Here is a 16,488-nt window from a genome sequence, read left to right on the forward strand (position 1 = left end):
AGAACAACCTTCCTTTCACATACTAGATGATTTGGAATATTTGGAATGTCAAGGAAAACTTTTCTTATATATTAATCACTAAAATGATAAAGTTAGTAGAAAAGTTGATTTGCTTTTACACAAATGTGTTCAAGAAATACATTTTCTAGAATATATTTGTGTCTGATGAAGATTTGTACTCTTATTTTCTCAGGTTTTTAATGAGTTCCAATAAAAACCCATTTATGCTGAGATTACACTCCTCCCCAAATGGATGATTTTCATCATCTGATATTTTGTGCTGGTTTGAATACTTTCATATGACAGGCCTGAAATAAAATACATCCTTCCTGATGCATAAATCATGTCCGAATAGAAGTTGTCTCAGGTTAGAATATTTAGGATCTTTTAAGAAGGCCAAGTTAAGTTAGTTTATAGTAAAAGTTCTATAGGTTATTTGTTGAATGAATGAGTAAATAATGGTATATTTTCCTGTAATTCTTCAGCTATACAAAGTTATTGTGGTAATTTTACAACAAGCTTACAGATTCTTTGCCTTTCATCTCACTGAGATTGGGGCCTAATTTCTCTCCCCCTGAATATGGAGAAGCCTTGGTGATTGGCTTCTATCAGAGAACGCGGCGGAGGTGACACAGAGGGTCTATGGAGACGAGGTTAGAGTAGACCGTGCAGCTTCCACTTGGCACTCTCTCTGACATGTTGCTTTTGGATTCCTGAGCTGACATGAGTGTATGAAATCTGGCTGCCCTGAAGCCACCCTGCTGGAGAGCCTGAGGAGCCCGGCTTTTCCAGACTGTAGCTGATTGAGTTTTCCCAGGATCACCTGCCACACCTTTGAGTGGCTGAGCCTTCCAGTGATTCCCATCCTCTGCTTTTGAGCTTTGTTCCCCATGAAGTGAGGCAGAGATGGGCTCTCTCTGCCCAAAACTTCAGATTAATAGCAGGATACATACTGTTTCAAGCCTCTAGGTTTGAGGGTAGTTTGAGTAGCAACCATGATAATGGAAACATTCCCTGACACAGCTGACCTTCTATGTTGCCATGAGAGTAGTATTGCTTGATTACCATGGAGACCATTAGGACCCTTCAGTGCATTCCCTTTCTGAATAATTCTCTGTGACAAAGGGGCATTGCAGTCACCTACAACTTCTGTGGCCACTGGTTAGAAAGGGCTCCAGTTCTCTTACCTTTTCCAGACCTAGAGAAAATAGCAGAAATGCTGCCTTCCAAAATGGAAACAAAATCGGCTCTTTCAAAACAAACTGTCTTATGATGTAGTTTGCAAATATGGTACAGTAGGTGATTGTTTTTTTCTTGTCTTTGCCCTAAAAACAAGAACAGCCTGGAATGTGTTTCAATATAACCCAGGTGACCAGAGAATGTGCTCAGGACAGGAACAAAGTAGGCATAAAGAAAACCGTAGCCTCATTAACCTGTCTGGGGCAATGATGGGCTAAGTGAAAAGCAGCAGGTGATGGAGAGTTTGTAAAAAGGCGGTCTGCATTATCACTTGTTCAGTGTTTCCTACGGAAGAAGGGACTCTCAGTATAGATTCTCGAGGCCGAAATCTGCCTAGCCTGGAGAAAAAAAACCTAATGTAATTCCATTTCAGCACACTTCCTCAGTTGAAAAATTCTTGCACAAATGGATGATCTATTTGACAAATACAGCACCCAATATAAATCAATACATGGTAATTTGTTTTATAAATTGATCTGTGAATTTGGTTAGCATTTATTTGTGCCCTTAAACTTGACCATTTCAGAGAAAGCTTTTAGGATCAATTTCCTAGACCACTGAAGACTGTTGGCGTCTCCACCAAGGTAATGATGCCTCATAGGATTCTAGAGGAAGCTGCTAATTTCTTTCTATCTGTGATCCAAGTTTCACTGTAGCAGGAAAGAGTGTCTAATTAGAAGAGGCTCTCAAACATTAGTCTTCAATTGGCTGATTGCCAGGCCCAAAGAGCACTTTCTAGATCCAATGTCAGGGAGGCCAATTTCTTCCACAGTAGGACCTATCTTCTGACTTTAGCTTCGTGATTGTAACTTCTGAAACCTCAGACTTTTAATTCTCTTTAAGTGCAAGCATATCACTCTGGAGAGTGTGGGTTTATATGCCCGGTTTGAGCAGCTTCATCTAAAAGTCATTTGGAAAACTAAATAAGACAGCCATCTACTCTCTAAGAAGCTTTCGATTCAACAGAGGAAGATGTAATATAATTAATTAAATCGCATTTTGATCCTGGTGACTAGACGTTCTTTGATCATTTTATTAATGGTGTCAGAGGAACGGAGCACATCTTAGAATGCAATAGTAAAATGATGAAGAATTTTACTTTACAGAGGGATCATTACCTGTCTCTGAGCATCTTCCATTACATTTTCTTCTCCCTTCCCCCTCTCAGCCTATAATCTGTTCTTTCCCCTTGTCACCTCCCACTAGATAAGCAACTTGAATATATGGATGATGTCCTTTTATTTGTCTAAGATTCATCAAGCTATTCATAAGATTTCTTTATGAAAAATACCACAGTGTAAAGTCCTTTAACAAGCACACACCATTTAAAATTTTTGTTATTAGGGTGACACTAATACATGCAATTTTAGTTTTTAAAATTTAGGCCAAAGTATTCGTTGGGATTTAGCAATGGCTGTGTTTTTACTATCAGCCAAAAATCATTGTTAGGATACATACATTTTTTTCCTTCATCTTCTATTTTGCTCTTTATTTTTGTAAAAGGAAGGAATAAACTGGCATATATCTTTATGAATACAAAAAGGAAAACATTTTTGAGAGGAAATGGCTACTTTCTGCAGCTCTTAAAACAGATTAAAATTCATTTGCAAAGAATACATTAGTGCTGAAAAATACTCAGAGTATAATATCCGAGGACCACTTACAGGTGGCCACTTATGAACTGAGACACTTCAATGACGTTCTTACATCCTATCATGAGCCTCCCTATGAACTGAGTCACATACTTGAACTTAGAATAAAAACTCTTCTAGGGAAAAATGAGAATCTAAAAAGATTTATTTTTTATCCCTGAGAGGTTAAAAAGATAAGCCATTTCCCTAATTACGAAACATCCCAATAAAGAAAAGTTTCAGGATTTTGACTTCTTGGCAAATATTTAAAGACCTGGAAGCCCCCATCTTTAGGGTTTACAACATATAGTGCAATATGCTGTCACAGATGATACCCTTAAAAGACACCCCAGCAGTCTCCTTTCCATTAAAATTTTTGTTTCTCATTTTCCACCCATCAAATTTCTTGTTTTTCTAGCAGTTTCTGTGTTATTACCTGCTTCTCCGTTCTCCTTCAAACTATTCTTTATATGGAGTTTTGCACAACTTATTTTCAGTGACTGTCAGGTAAAGCCTGTGCACACACCTCTCTGTGAGGCTTCCACTGGACTGGCATTGGCCTCCCCTGGGAGAACTGGTGCTCCTCCACAGCAGCCCCAGGAAAGCGGTGGGGGTGGGGGGTGCTCTCACCCAGCACCCTGCTCAAAGTCACTGCTGTGCCCAGCTACCCTCCGCTCAGGGGACCCACCCAGCCCCAAGCTTCCCATCCCCTGGGGCCAGGGCTGAGAGCTCTTAGTACCCAAATTTGAGCCATTAGCAGACTGGCAGCCAGCACCAGAGACTGTTGTTCTAAAGATACATGTCTTTATGGCCTTGGAACATCGCATGCCTCGCTTTAATGGAAAAAGTATCTAGTAAAGTCGATTGTAAAGCAAAACTCCATAAAGAAATCTCTACCCTCTTTTCCAGTAATTTCCTTTATAAAATCAAAGAAATAGTATTAGCAAGGAAAAAGAAACCCTCAGTTTTATGTGTTTATACCTCACTGTGTTCCCACATGATTTAAAGTGATTTGTCACAATATATAAAATTATAATGAGAGCGTGTACATTTAAGAATGAAAGAGGACCAAAAAAAAACCAAGATGGGAACCTAAAATAGGGCCAGGAACAAGGCTTTAAAAAATGTATAAAATAATGACCTCTGCTCTGAGTGGGTCAGTGTTTACCTCTAAACTATCTAGTAGCCCTCTATCAGCTAATGACATCACCCCAAAAACTCAGTTTGCTGGTGAGCATTTTTGGGGGAGAAAGGAGATGGAAAGGTCAGGGTGAGGGGTGAAAATACAGGGGAGACTGGCCAACTCGCTTTTCATTTGGCTTCACATAGGAGTAGATTTTTAACATATCTGGAATAGAAAATGCCCTAGACTGTGTGTTGTTAAAACAATCCTCCTCAAATATTGTTCTTCTGGGACAAAGCACTCGTACATATTGGAAGGCACTGAATTCATAATCAAGGCAGGCTTGCTCGCCAAGAACAGAACCTTAAAGATGTATAAAGCTTCTCTGTGTGTCTCCTCACCCTCAGAGGCAGACAGCTCAAAAGATTGATCTATTCTTGCTGTCTGCATGTCTTCACTGCCTCCTCACTCCAAAAGCATTTTAATCTGGCTTCCACCCCTGCCACGTCACTGAAGCTAATCCTGCTAAGGTCCCCAAAGCGCTTTTCGGCTCATATTTTACTTAGGTCTCAGCAGCATCTGGAAGTTGACTTCTCTCCCCTTCTTAAAATATTCTGTACCCTTAGGTTTCCTTAATCCCGCATTTTGTGGGTATCTCCCCATTCTCTGGTCATTCCTCCTTCCTGTCCTTTGCCTGCTTCTCCCTTTCCACCTGACTCTTCAATGTCGGTAGGTTCCTTGGAATTCTGTCCTCATGCTGAGAAGAACTCTAGCTCTGAAAGAGCCCACAGAAGTATTGCTATTATACAAACCAGTAAAAACATACGTCTAATCTTCTGTATCCCATAATGTAGGAATTCATCAAGTTCTTGTTCACTGAATAATAGTAATGGTAGACACGGGACATTGCCTTGCTTAGTCGCGGTTCCTAACTCCTCATCGTGCCTTTTCCTTATTGCCAAGAAGAGGTAGGAACCGTGTTTTTCTGACTCCCTTGCAGCTAGAGTCTCAAACGTGATGTAGGTTTCATCCATCAGAGGTCCTCATGTGAAATTTGAATTTGAAACTGGTCTAGGTGGAAAGAGAAGCAGAAGTGCCTGAGTCATCCGTTTAGCTGGTGTGAGAATCTAGGAGATTCTGGAGCCAAAAATCCTGGTGGGATATCTGATGCCTGGAACGCAGTTAGCGTAGCACCTTCATCAATACAGTGATTTTGGTGACAGTCTCCTGATGCCCAGCAGCTCCCCCCATGGGCTTGTCACACAGAAAATTGTTCAAGGCTTAGCAATGGAGATTAGGGAGTGTCTTTCAGGGAAGTTCTGAGTATTGTCTAGGGGAACTTTAAGGAATTTTCTGAATCTATACAGATGTGGACCTTTGATTATCTACTAACTAGGCTATTTTACAACTCTAAGGAAGAAATTTACCTGTAGCAAACCAAAGAAATGCAAATACTTCTTGTTCATAGCAAAGCAAATTACTTTTTTTCTGGTAGATATAGAATTGACTTTTGCCGTAAAAAAAAGATTATCCCAAACATATTTTTTATTGCTCTAAAACTACCCTCATATGGGAGCCCCTAGTCATATGTGGTAATTGAGCACCTGTAAGGTGGCAAGTTTGAATTGAGATATGTTTTAAATATAAAATACACTTCAGAATTTAAAGTCTCAATATAAAAATATATGTAAAAGATCTCACCTTATTCATAAATTATATGGATTATAAGAGTAATATTTTGGACATATTGGACTAAAAAATATACTTTCAAAATTAATTTCACCATTTTTACTTTAGTATGGCTCCTAGAGGATGCTTAATGACAGCACTGTTGGATGTTCCTACCCTATAGAATTTCAACCAGTTTTGCTTCTATTAGCCCATTGAATTCAGCATCCCTGATTGTGTGTATGTATATACACACATATATGCACATATATGTCTCTGAATTCTCTTTTGAACCAGAACATCTTCCAGGTTCTGTCATTAATTAATTCATTGAATAGAAATCTTTGACACAAGTTGCTTTATATTTGCAGGAGAACCACCGTTTTAACATTTTATACTTTACCAACCAGTTTTCAGAATTGCTCCAACAAGCCCCATCTATGACACAGTATATTAACTTGTTGGAATTTAAATAAAAACATATAAAAGGAAATGAAGAGGTGATATGTACCAAAGAAAACATTTCAAATATATACTTCCAACAATGTTCATATTTTAAAAATATATTAAAATATAAAGTACTACTCATAATGTTAAAAAAAAAAAAGCCCCATCTAAATATGTTTCTCCAGCCCTCATAGTGATTTTGTAAAGACCTAATTCCCTACATTAAATTCCTTTGTAAAATAGCTACGGTGGGGATCCCTGGGTGGCGCAGCGGTTTGGCGCCTGCCTTCGGCCCAGGGCGTGATCCCGGAGACCCGGGATCGAGTCCCACGTCGGGCTCCCGGTGCATGGAGCCTGCTTCTCCCTCTGCCTTTGTCTCTGCCTCTCTCTCTCTCTGTGACTATCATAAATAAAATAAAAAAAAATTTTTTTTTTAAAATAGCTACAGTGGTTTCCATGACCTGCTACAGCACCCTGGCTGATCCAATAGCTAAAACTGGAGTGTTTACTATGTTCTGCATGCTGTCTTAAACACTTTCCAGATTATCTCATTGAATCTTCAGTAACAACTCTTAGGCAGGCAGCACACTGTCCATTTCACAGATGAGGCACTGAGAGTTTAAGAAGCTTGCCCAGTGTGACTAGTGGGGAAGTCGTGGCTGACTCGCACTCAAGCAGAATTGATCCCAGAGTCCACTTCCATTACCACTGTGCTACTCTTTTCCTCCCCCCCGCCCAAAAAAAACCCCACAAAAAACAGAAAGGAGAGGGTATATGTCACTTCATTGACCCCAAAACCATGGTATGGCGGAGAAGCCAGGGGTTCCAGTCATGCCTTCACTATTTCTGCCTCTTCTGCTCCCAGGCTCTGTGATCCAGTTGTCTGGCTTTCAGAATCCTGGGCAGAGCTCGTGCCTGGGTAGTTCTAGACTCTCCCAACTGAGGAGGTCAATGACCTTCTAGACTCTCCCAGTTGAGGAGGTGAATGACATGCCCTTTCCTACTACAGCTGAGCAGGAACCTAACAGGTTTTCCCAGTGGAATTGCACTAGAAGTAGGTGACACTGACTGTCACAGAGCTTGCTGAAGAGGCTCTCTACCATCCTCGGCAAAGACAGAACAATTACCCTGGAATAACTGCTGTTGAGGGCTCACTGTGTGTCAGATGTTGCACTGGGCAGTTTCTAATCATTTTTTTAAATTCATTCAGTAACTCGGTAAGGTGAGGGTTATCCCCATTTTAAGGAGGAGCAATCTGGTTTCAGGTTAATTATGGAAGTGCTGGGATTCCCTTGAAAAATCACTTAACTCTTCACTGCTCATGTGACAGAAATTTGAGACCTGATAGTTGACATTTAATGCCGGGGTTAGGGGTGCCAACCTTCTAGACAGTTGGAAATCCATGTATGACTTTGGATTCCCCAAAATCTTAACTGCTAAATCTCCACTATTGACTGGAAGGAAGCCTTACTGATAATATAAACAGTTAACATATATTTTGTATGTTAGATTATATACTATATTTTTTTAAAAAAAGATTTTGAGAGAGAGAATGTGAGAGAGCATGAGCAGGGAGAGGGGCAGACTCCCATGCTGCACAGGGAACCTGACGCAGGGCCCGATCCCAGGACTCTGGGACCATGACCCAAGCCAAAAGCAGATGCTTAACTGAGCCACCAAACCCCCCTGATTATATACTATATTCTTAAAATAAGCTAGAAAGGTTATTAAAATAAGACAAATTACATTTAGAGTACTGTGCTGTACAAAATCTGCATTTAAGTGGACCTGTGCAGTTCAAATTCATGTTGTTCAAGAGTCAATTGTATAGTAAAATACCATTAAAAAGCTTGTATTGATAATGAAGAAGTCTATGGTATTAGTTGTCCACATGGAACTGAATAAGAAACGTGCTTAAGAACGGAGAATAGCAAAAATACCGTGTACTCTCCTTCCATTATTAATGCTAGTTTAAAAGCTTGAAATGGGCAAGCAACTCAATATTTTCCAGCATGCACCACATTTGCTTTTAATTCATTAGCTGTCTCTTCTTACTGTCTTTCTTGCTATGGTCTACATTTTACACCAGCACTGCAGAGATATCCGAAAGGATTTTTCTGTCCTACTTCAGACCCAGGAAATAGAACTGGTATGAATTATTAATACTGTTGGCTTTCTAGTGCTTTAATTCCACCTCTTTGTTTCAAGAAGGATATTAGTTAAATGGAGTTTTTCATTTCATGCCAGGAGCTTACTACATTTTGTAGGAAACACTAAATGACCTGAGTAATAGAAGAGACAGTCCTGTGTTGATTCCCACCTTCTACTTATGACAGATTCTGCGTAAATTCCACTCCCTATATCCTCGTCCGTGATAGGTTAATAGGGAAGTTTTTACACTGGGCTCTTCAGAGCCCTTGGAATTCCCCGGATGTGCTGGAGGTAGAGCTGGGAAACAGGCCTAGGGCGGAGGTTCTGCACCTCACCCCTACCATCCCCCTTGCTTCAGAGAAGCACTTCATTTCTACAGGCATCAAGCTTTCATGCAAGATTATGAGGGAAGAAAGGGCTTTTCTTTTTAAAAATCTTGAATTAATACACCTACGACAATAGGTGTTTTACATCTTTGGGATACTAAGAACAGGGTCTAAAGATTTTTGATAAGTACAGTATCTGAGGATATACAACCAACTGTGCCCTGAACATAAATGGCGGTGGGTCAGGTGACTGGGCTTGCAGGATGGACTTGGCCCTCTGGTGTTCTAATAGTCCCTCTGCCCTCTGGGTGAGGTCAGTTACTGTGCTTCTTGTAGAATGGGTAAACTTAAGAATTGCAGTAACATGGGGGCTGGCAAAAATACGTGAACAGATTCTGGAAATAAACTAAGTTCGCATGCTTACATTCAGGTTATTAGGTCAGACCCACAGACCTCCAGCTTCCTCTAAGAGGATGAATATAGTCATTACTTGTATTATTTCATTGGGACTGCCATGAATTTTATCAGTTTTCTGTAATAAGAGCAACTATGTTTACCTTTCAAAGTGTATAAAAAATGGGAGTGTTTGGTTTCATGTGAGATAAAATCAAAGTGTTAAAAGTCATGCCCAGGGCTCCCTTTTGTGCGTGGACTATAGACGACCCTGGGAATGCCCCTTTTCTCATGCACCGAAGCCGTAAACCTGAAGAAGGTTGGCAGGTGACAAAAATGGGTTCACTCAGTATGTATCGTTTTTTATTGCGTGCCCATCGTCATCAGGCAACATGCTAGATGTTGGGGAGGCAGTAGTGAGTCACACTCCTCTGCCTTCTTAGAATTTGCATTCTAATGCGGAGGAGGCACATAGTGAACACATCAAGAATTACATAAACATAGCAGTTGCAGAATGTAGTAATTCCCATGATGCACTCAATAGTTGGGGGCCAGGTCCTTTTTAGATAGGGGCAATCAGGGAAGGGACTCTAGGAGGGTAGATCCCTGAGTGCATTTTAAAAGACCACAGCTGGCCTCTTTGCTGGCTGCTGAGGCCATAAATGTGTAGCGTTTACTATACTTGATAGCTAAATATGTGCCATCTGCACGGAAGAATCAGAGTGCTGTGGAAACCCAAGGGGACCCGTAGTTGGTGCCTGCCTGAGTAGGAATGGAAAAACACAACAGTTAATTTATTAAATGAATAGATTTTTTTCTTCGTCATTTAACATTTATCAGCACTGTTTTATTTCCTTTCAGACAAAGATTGGCCTCAAGAATACTTAACATGCATGCAAGATCATGGTCTTGCCATTCTATACAAAAATTATCTTTACAACAATATATAATCCTCATCAAACATGTAAAGGATAGATCTATAATGAAATTTCCTCTTATATGATTACTCTATTGTTAAGGACAACATGATTTTGGTAAAAGAATTAAACTTTACAGAAATTAGTTTCATTTTCAAAATCTCTACATACAGCGTTTAAAATATACTAGAGTGACGGGAGAACACGATCAAATAACATGACTCCTGTTAATAGAATTTTCCACTTTACATTGGTATCCTTCCATTTTTATGAGTTGGACCTTCTTATTGTTTTTTAAAGTCTATCAGTGGATCATATTCCTTAAATAAAAATACCTGAAAGATATATATACACACAAAGCAGACTGAGATTTACAGCAGAACTATTAGACTTCAGTGTCGCTCAGGCAAATATAATTCACTCATCCATCCAACCATCCATTCAGTATTTATTGAGTCTACTAACCTAATAGGTAAAATATGCTGAAGCCAGAGCCATGAATGCTGGCCCCCTGAGTGAACACTTTTATGATTCTTTCTTTCTTGATGTACTAAGGCAATTCTCTCAAAGGCATTGAAGTCACCAAAATGTGGTTCCATAACCTACAATAAAGAATAATTTAAATTATTCAGTCAATGGATTAACAGAACAAATTCTGGAGAGCTACATAGGGTGGTTTACCTCGGAACCCCAAGAAAAGAAAACTATTCTAGTAAGAAACTTCAATAAGGCATCTGATGACAATGAAGATGTCACTAGTTCCCTATGTGCCGGTTTAAAACCATAAGGATTAAAAAGCATCTTGTTCAAAACAGCAAGAAAAATAGAATATATTTACATATTAATTTAGCGGGAAAGAGGACTTGAATTAAGTAAACTACAAAATTTTGATGAGGAACATAAAGACTTGAACAAAAGCAGGGAAGATTGTTACTCTTCCTGACAAGATTAAATGTTAGAATGCCAGTTCTGAATTATTTTAAGATTTTTTTTTAAAGGGGATTTGAAGGGATTGGACAAAATTATGCTAAAATCTCGTAGACCTCGAGATAAACAAGGACAATTAGAAATAGAATTATTAAGTTAGGGGTTAGGGTAGTATAGGGGCTGCTGAGCATTAATAAATATTCTAAGGCTATAAGAATTAAGAGAGTTTGGTCCTGGTTTACAGATTAACCAAAGGAATCAATGGAGTCAAATAGGTCTAGAAAAAGATTCAAACATAAACGCAGATTTAGTCTATGATAATAGTTGTGCTGGGGAAAATGTCTAAGCATTCAAAATTAAGACCTCTTTTTTGTATCATGCAATCACGTAATTCCAGATGGATTAAAGATTTAAATATAAAGGGTGAAGCCATACTTTCAGTTAAAGATGTCACATTGGGAACATATGCATTTAACTTCTGTTCCCACCTAAACTTCACTTAAGTATGAGTAAAATAGATTTTTTTAAAAAGGTTTAAACACCCACTAGAACAAAGAACGGGAGAGAAAGCTATAAAACTTTGGAAAACAAGGCAACAAAACTTGGGAAATGAGAAAGCAGACAAGCTGGTGGTCACACTGACCTGAATGGTAAGCATCCGGTGGGGAAAGCAGAGACATGGCCCTTTTAACAGCGGAAATCCCCCAAGTCAAGCCCCTGGAAGTGGGCAGAAAGGTGGGGATTTAAAATTTGTTTAATAAGCTATTCTCTCCCTCCCTCACTCTGCAGAGCAGCTTCCCTGCCCAGCCAGGCAGAAGCCAGAGTTTCATGCTCTGGAGAGGGTCTTCTAGGCACAGCTGGAAAAAAAAAAAAAAAAAAAAAAAGACAAAAGTGCTGAAAACAAGGTATTCAGTGAAAGTTACACAGTGAATATTGAGGCCTTACCCTTCTTCCCAGAACACAGCCAAATGGATAGACTCTAGGCAGGACATTGGACACAGCTTCCCTGGAGGAAATGGCCAATCCAAGAGAAGAGATAAAAAGATACCAAAATCGGAGACTCTGCAATGAGATGGCTTATTCACCTCCCTCTAGTAAACCTAAGACCACAGCTCTGCAGCTGGCTAAAGGGAAGTCCATTCCAGATTGCGGGATGGGGCGTCCTGCCTTCCATTGTTCACTCTAGGAAACATCTGATTGAACTGTTAACTCTGCCCCTGGGAGGGGATGTCTCTGTGGAGAAGCCTGTGGCCCCATTGGTCCCACCATGCTTGTAGGACAGGAAGCACAGTGTGGTGCATGCAGGTGTGTGTGCCACTCCTGGCCCTCGAGCCCCTCCAAGGGCTGTCCCTACTCTTCAATAATGAACTCCCATAGCAGTTATCAACACCCTTGTCACTCTGATTCCTCAACCCTACCTCATCTCCCTTCATTCTCAGTAAATTACCTTACCCCTTACTTTCCTAAGAAAAGGGAATCTATCGTATGCCAGTCTCTCTTCATATCCAAGTTGCTCTTTTTTTTTTTTTTTTTTTTTGGACCCTTTCTCTTCTGTACAGAGAAGAGGTGTCCTCTTTTCTAACCCTAATGAATCTACTTAGTGATCCTGTTTCCTCCATCCTGCCCTGGGGTCTTGTCCCCTCAATGACCACTTCTTTGTCTTACATCTTCAGTTCATTCCTTCTTCCCACTTGTGAGGCTCTCTGCTGTAGGGCTGAGATGTGCCACTCAGGCTCCCTTTCAGGACTGAAGGCCTCTTCTTCAGATGCCCAGAGTACTGATCCTCAGCTATCAGCCTGCTTCTCGAGCTGCCTCAGAAGGAGGAAATCCCCACACTAATTGTCTCACTTCCTTCTCTGGGCAGCTCTACTCTAATGACTGGCTCCTGCCGGGGGTGTAAAGACCCAGCCCTCTCACTGTAAATTGGGACCACCCTGAAGGATCTTCCCAGCTTCAGAGCTCCTCCTGAAGACCTGAGGTCTTCAATGAAACTACCTCTCCCAACTTCTCCCTCAGTCCAATCCTGTCTACTTTCCTTGCCTCCCATAGTTCTTAACCTGAGAGCATCCCTACAGGCTTATCTCCACCTCAGAGTCTGTATCCCAGGCTCCCCTCCCTATGACAGCTTGTCTATAAGTCATGGATATATACAAATTTGAGAAATGGCTCCAAATTGCCCTTTTAAAAGGCTGTACAAATTTGCATTCTCATCAACAATCCAGAAAAGTGCCTCTTTTCCCACACCTTAACTATCACTATTAGATATTATCACATTTTCACATGTTTCCATAAGTAACAGATGGTGTCTCCTTCTTGCTTGATTGGTATTTTTAAAATTATGAGTAAGAGAATATTTTCTCATATTTATTGGCCATTTACATTTCTTTCCCTTTCATCTGTTTATTTTCTTTGCCCATTTTTCTATTGGATGGCTGTCTTTTACGTATTGATTTTTAAGTGTTCTTTTTATAGTAAGAAAACTGCAAATAAGTTTTCCAGTTTGCTGTTTGCTTTGGCTTTGCTTAAAACATTTTTTGGCCATTCAAAAGTTTTATAGCTTTAATTAGTTAACATTTTTTCCTCTATGCTTCTCGGTTTTCTGTCATGTTTAAGGTGGTATTCTTTATTCTAAGATTTGGAAATTTCTCTAGTATTATTTTTAAAACTTAGCTTCAATGCCACTGCTATCACAAAGATGTCCCTGAGTACCTTGTCCAGAAATTAACCCCATCTAGTTCCTTTCGCTTTATGTTAAAGTCACATTGCATTTCACATTCTGAATTATAGTTATTTTTAACATTCTCCAAACTCTTCCATTAGCTTGTGAGTTACTGAGGGGAAAAAAAAAAAAAAAAACCACTTCATTTTAGATATCCATGTATGCATTCCAATATCAAGGATATGCCTTGCATACAGTGCTACTTAAATACTTATTGAATCAAAATGAATTAATTGGTACTGTTTGGTTTTTTTAAATAAATTTATTTTTATTAGTGTTCAATTTACCAACATACAGAATAACACCCAGTGCTCATCCTGTCAAGTGCCCCCCTCAGTGCCCGTCACCCATTCACCCCCACTCCCCCACCCTCCTCCCCTTCCAGCACCCCTAGTTCATTTCCCAGAGTTAGGAGTCTTTATGTTCTGTCCCCCTTTCTGATATTTCCCACACATTTCTTCTCCCTTCCCTTATATTCCCTTTCACTATTATTTATATTCCCCAAATGAATGAGAACATATAATGTTTGTCCTTCTCCGATTGACTTACTTCACTCAGCAATTGGTACTGTTTAATTATGTGGTTCTTAACTAATACCTTCCTTGGACCAAAGAAGTGAAACTAGAGCACTTTAGCTAGCAGAACTCCTGGAACTGTCATCTCCAGACCCGAGCCACATCTATAAAGGGGTGATTACAGGAGCAGCACACAAGTGAAGTCTTAGGGCTTGCAAAGTGACAGGTGACCAGAACACTCCAAGGTAAATAGACAAGTCAGGCAAGATGGTTCCTAGCAACAGGGACCATCTTGGAGGCTTGGCACAAACTGGCCCTCCATCTGCTACAAACACACAGTGTGAACACAGCTGAATCATGTAACAGCACAACCATTCTGCTCCTACCAGGGGCATCATTTCTCCTTGGCCATACTTATAGCTGATGAAGTTCTTAAATAGTGTTGAAGACCAGCTTCAAGTAGGTAGCCAGGCTCTCCACTAGCTAAATACATTGAGTTATCATCCTAGGTGGATTAGTCATTGCAACTCATAGGGCCATTAGTCCTGGTCTCAGATTCACCGTTTCCAACTGTTCTCTTCTCATTCTCTCTTGAGCTCAAATATAGCTTTCACTCCACCAAAACTGTTCTTCTCAAGGTCATCAGTGACCAGTGTGTTGCCAAATGCAACGGTTAGTTCTCAGTCCTCACTTTACTTGCCCTGCCAGCAGCAGGGACCCTGTTGAACCTTCCTACTCGTGGAGGGCTCCATTGGACTCCTGGGCCAGGATGCCCTCCCAGCTTGTCTGGACACTTCTTTTCTTTCCTGGTTCTTTCTCTGCTTTCTGAGCTCTTAACTTTGGGATGCCCTAACCAAAGACACAGTCCTTGAAACTCTTCCCTTTTCTATATTCATTCTCTTAGTGATGGCATCCAATCTTATGACTTTCAGTACTGGCTACCTGCAGACAAATTCAAACTTCATCTTCTCCAGCCAGCCTCAAAGATCCAACTGCCTGTTCAACATCTCACATAGATGTCTACTAGATAGCTCAAAGTCAACATTCTAATTTTCCCTACACCCCTCATCTGCTCTTCTCATAGTCTCTCCTTTTCAGTGAATCACAACCACCACCAAGTAGTTTTTCACCAGCAACTCTGGTGTCATCCTTTAGTTCTCTCTTTTCCTCACATCATGTCCAATCTGTCAGCAAATCTATTGACTGTACCTTCAAAACACATCCAGAATCTGACCATCTGTCACCACCATCACTGTTACCCTGAGCACATTACATAACTCTTCTGCTTTCTTTCCTTATCTGTAACTTGAGAGCATAGTCCAGGACTATAATGTACAGGGTTGAGTGTCTATCTAAAGAACTTAATACAGGGATGCCTGGGTGCTCAGTGGTTCAGTGGTTGAACATCTACTTTCAGCTCAGGGAGTGTTCCCTGCAGGGAGCCTGCTTCTCCCTCTGCCTATGTCTCAGCTCCCCTGTCTCTCATGAATAAATAAAATCTTAAAAAAAAAATTAATACAACGCTGAGCAAATGGTGCTCAGTACATTTTCACTTTTATTATTTCCAGTCTGTCTCAGAGAAGATTTCTAAAATGTATAGTAAAATTGAAGCCATCGGCTCCTTTTCATAATAACTGAAATGAAATTCATCAATATGTGCAACTTCAAGATTGAGTTGAAGAAAATAAGATGTGTTATTGGGCTTAGCTTCCAAAAGGGAGAAACATGGAAATTTCCCTTACCTAGTAAACTGTCACAAGAGCCAAAGAAAGGGAAAAATAGCACAATTCCAATTTGAGTCATAGGAATTCTTGTCTAACCTGATGAAGAGTAATTTTCAGCAAATCAGACTTTAGCCTACAAAACATTTTTAATTCAAGGTTATATGAGATTGTTACTTATATTACACAGCTGTGCATGGCACCAGCTTCGTAACTTGCAAGAACTTTGGGGATACCAGTGAACTTGTCGACTACTTCTACAACAATGCTGGCATAACAGCCGTCACTTGTATAAAACTGCTTTTATTGTTTACCCATCGTCCCACTTAATGTGTCATCTCAACTAATTATTAATAGGTAGATTCTGGAAGATCTTTAACAGTAATATCTGAAATGTCAACAATATTAAAATAAGCCTGAATTGTATAGGAAGCATCTCAGAGAAGTATCCAAATGCATTAAATGAGACACACAGATTGCTAATAAAGAAAACCATGGAGATCCCTGGGTGGCTCAGCGGTTTAGCACCTGCCTTTGGGCCAGGGCGTGATCCTGGAGTCCCAGGATTGAGTCCCACGTCGGGCTCCCTGCAGGGAGCCTGCTTCTCCCTCTGCCTGTGTCTCTGCCTCTCTCTCTCTGTGGCTATCATGAATAAATAAATAAAATATTTTAAAAAAAAATCACACTACAGAAGCAGAAAAATAGTTTCAG

The 16,488-nt window shown here is 40.2% G+C and overlaps 1 protein-coding gene and 1 long non-coding RNA gene across 15 annotated transcripts in view; one reads left to right on the plus strand and one right to left on the minus strand.

Annotated features, from left to right (window-relative positions):
- The window catches only part of ACYP2 (acylphosphatase 2), a 258,461-nt gene that overhangs the window by 241,006 nt on the left and 967 nt on the right, over positions 1–16,488 (plus strand). The gene's annotated exons all lie outside the window — the stretch shown is intronic.
- The window catches only part of LOC140600235 (uncharacterized), a 90,474-nt gene that overhangs the window by 4,715 nt on the left and 69,271 nt on the right, over positions 1–16,488 (minus strand). For 3 of the 5 annotated variants that reach the window (XR_012003450.1, XR_012003451.1, XR_012003449.1), the window contains 2 exons: positions 11,466–11,539; positions 9,804–10,497 (listed from right to left, as the gene is read on the minus strand). This is a non-coding gene — a long non-coding RNA (uncharacterized lncRNA). Of the gene's footprint in view, positions 1–4,476; positions 5,065–9,803; positions 10,498–11,465; positions 11,540–16,488 lie in introns of those variants that run through there. The other 2 variants (XR_012003453.1, XR_012003452.1) reach the window with 2 other exon arrangements.

Source organism: Canis lupus, chromosome 11, assembly GCF_048164855.1.
Source record: "Canis lupus baileyi chromosome 11, mCanLup2.hap1, whole genome shotgun sequence".
Classification (NCBI taxonomy): Eukaryota; Metazoa; Chordata; class Mammalia; order Carnivora; family Canidae; genus Canis; species Canis lupus.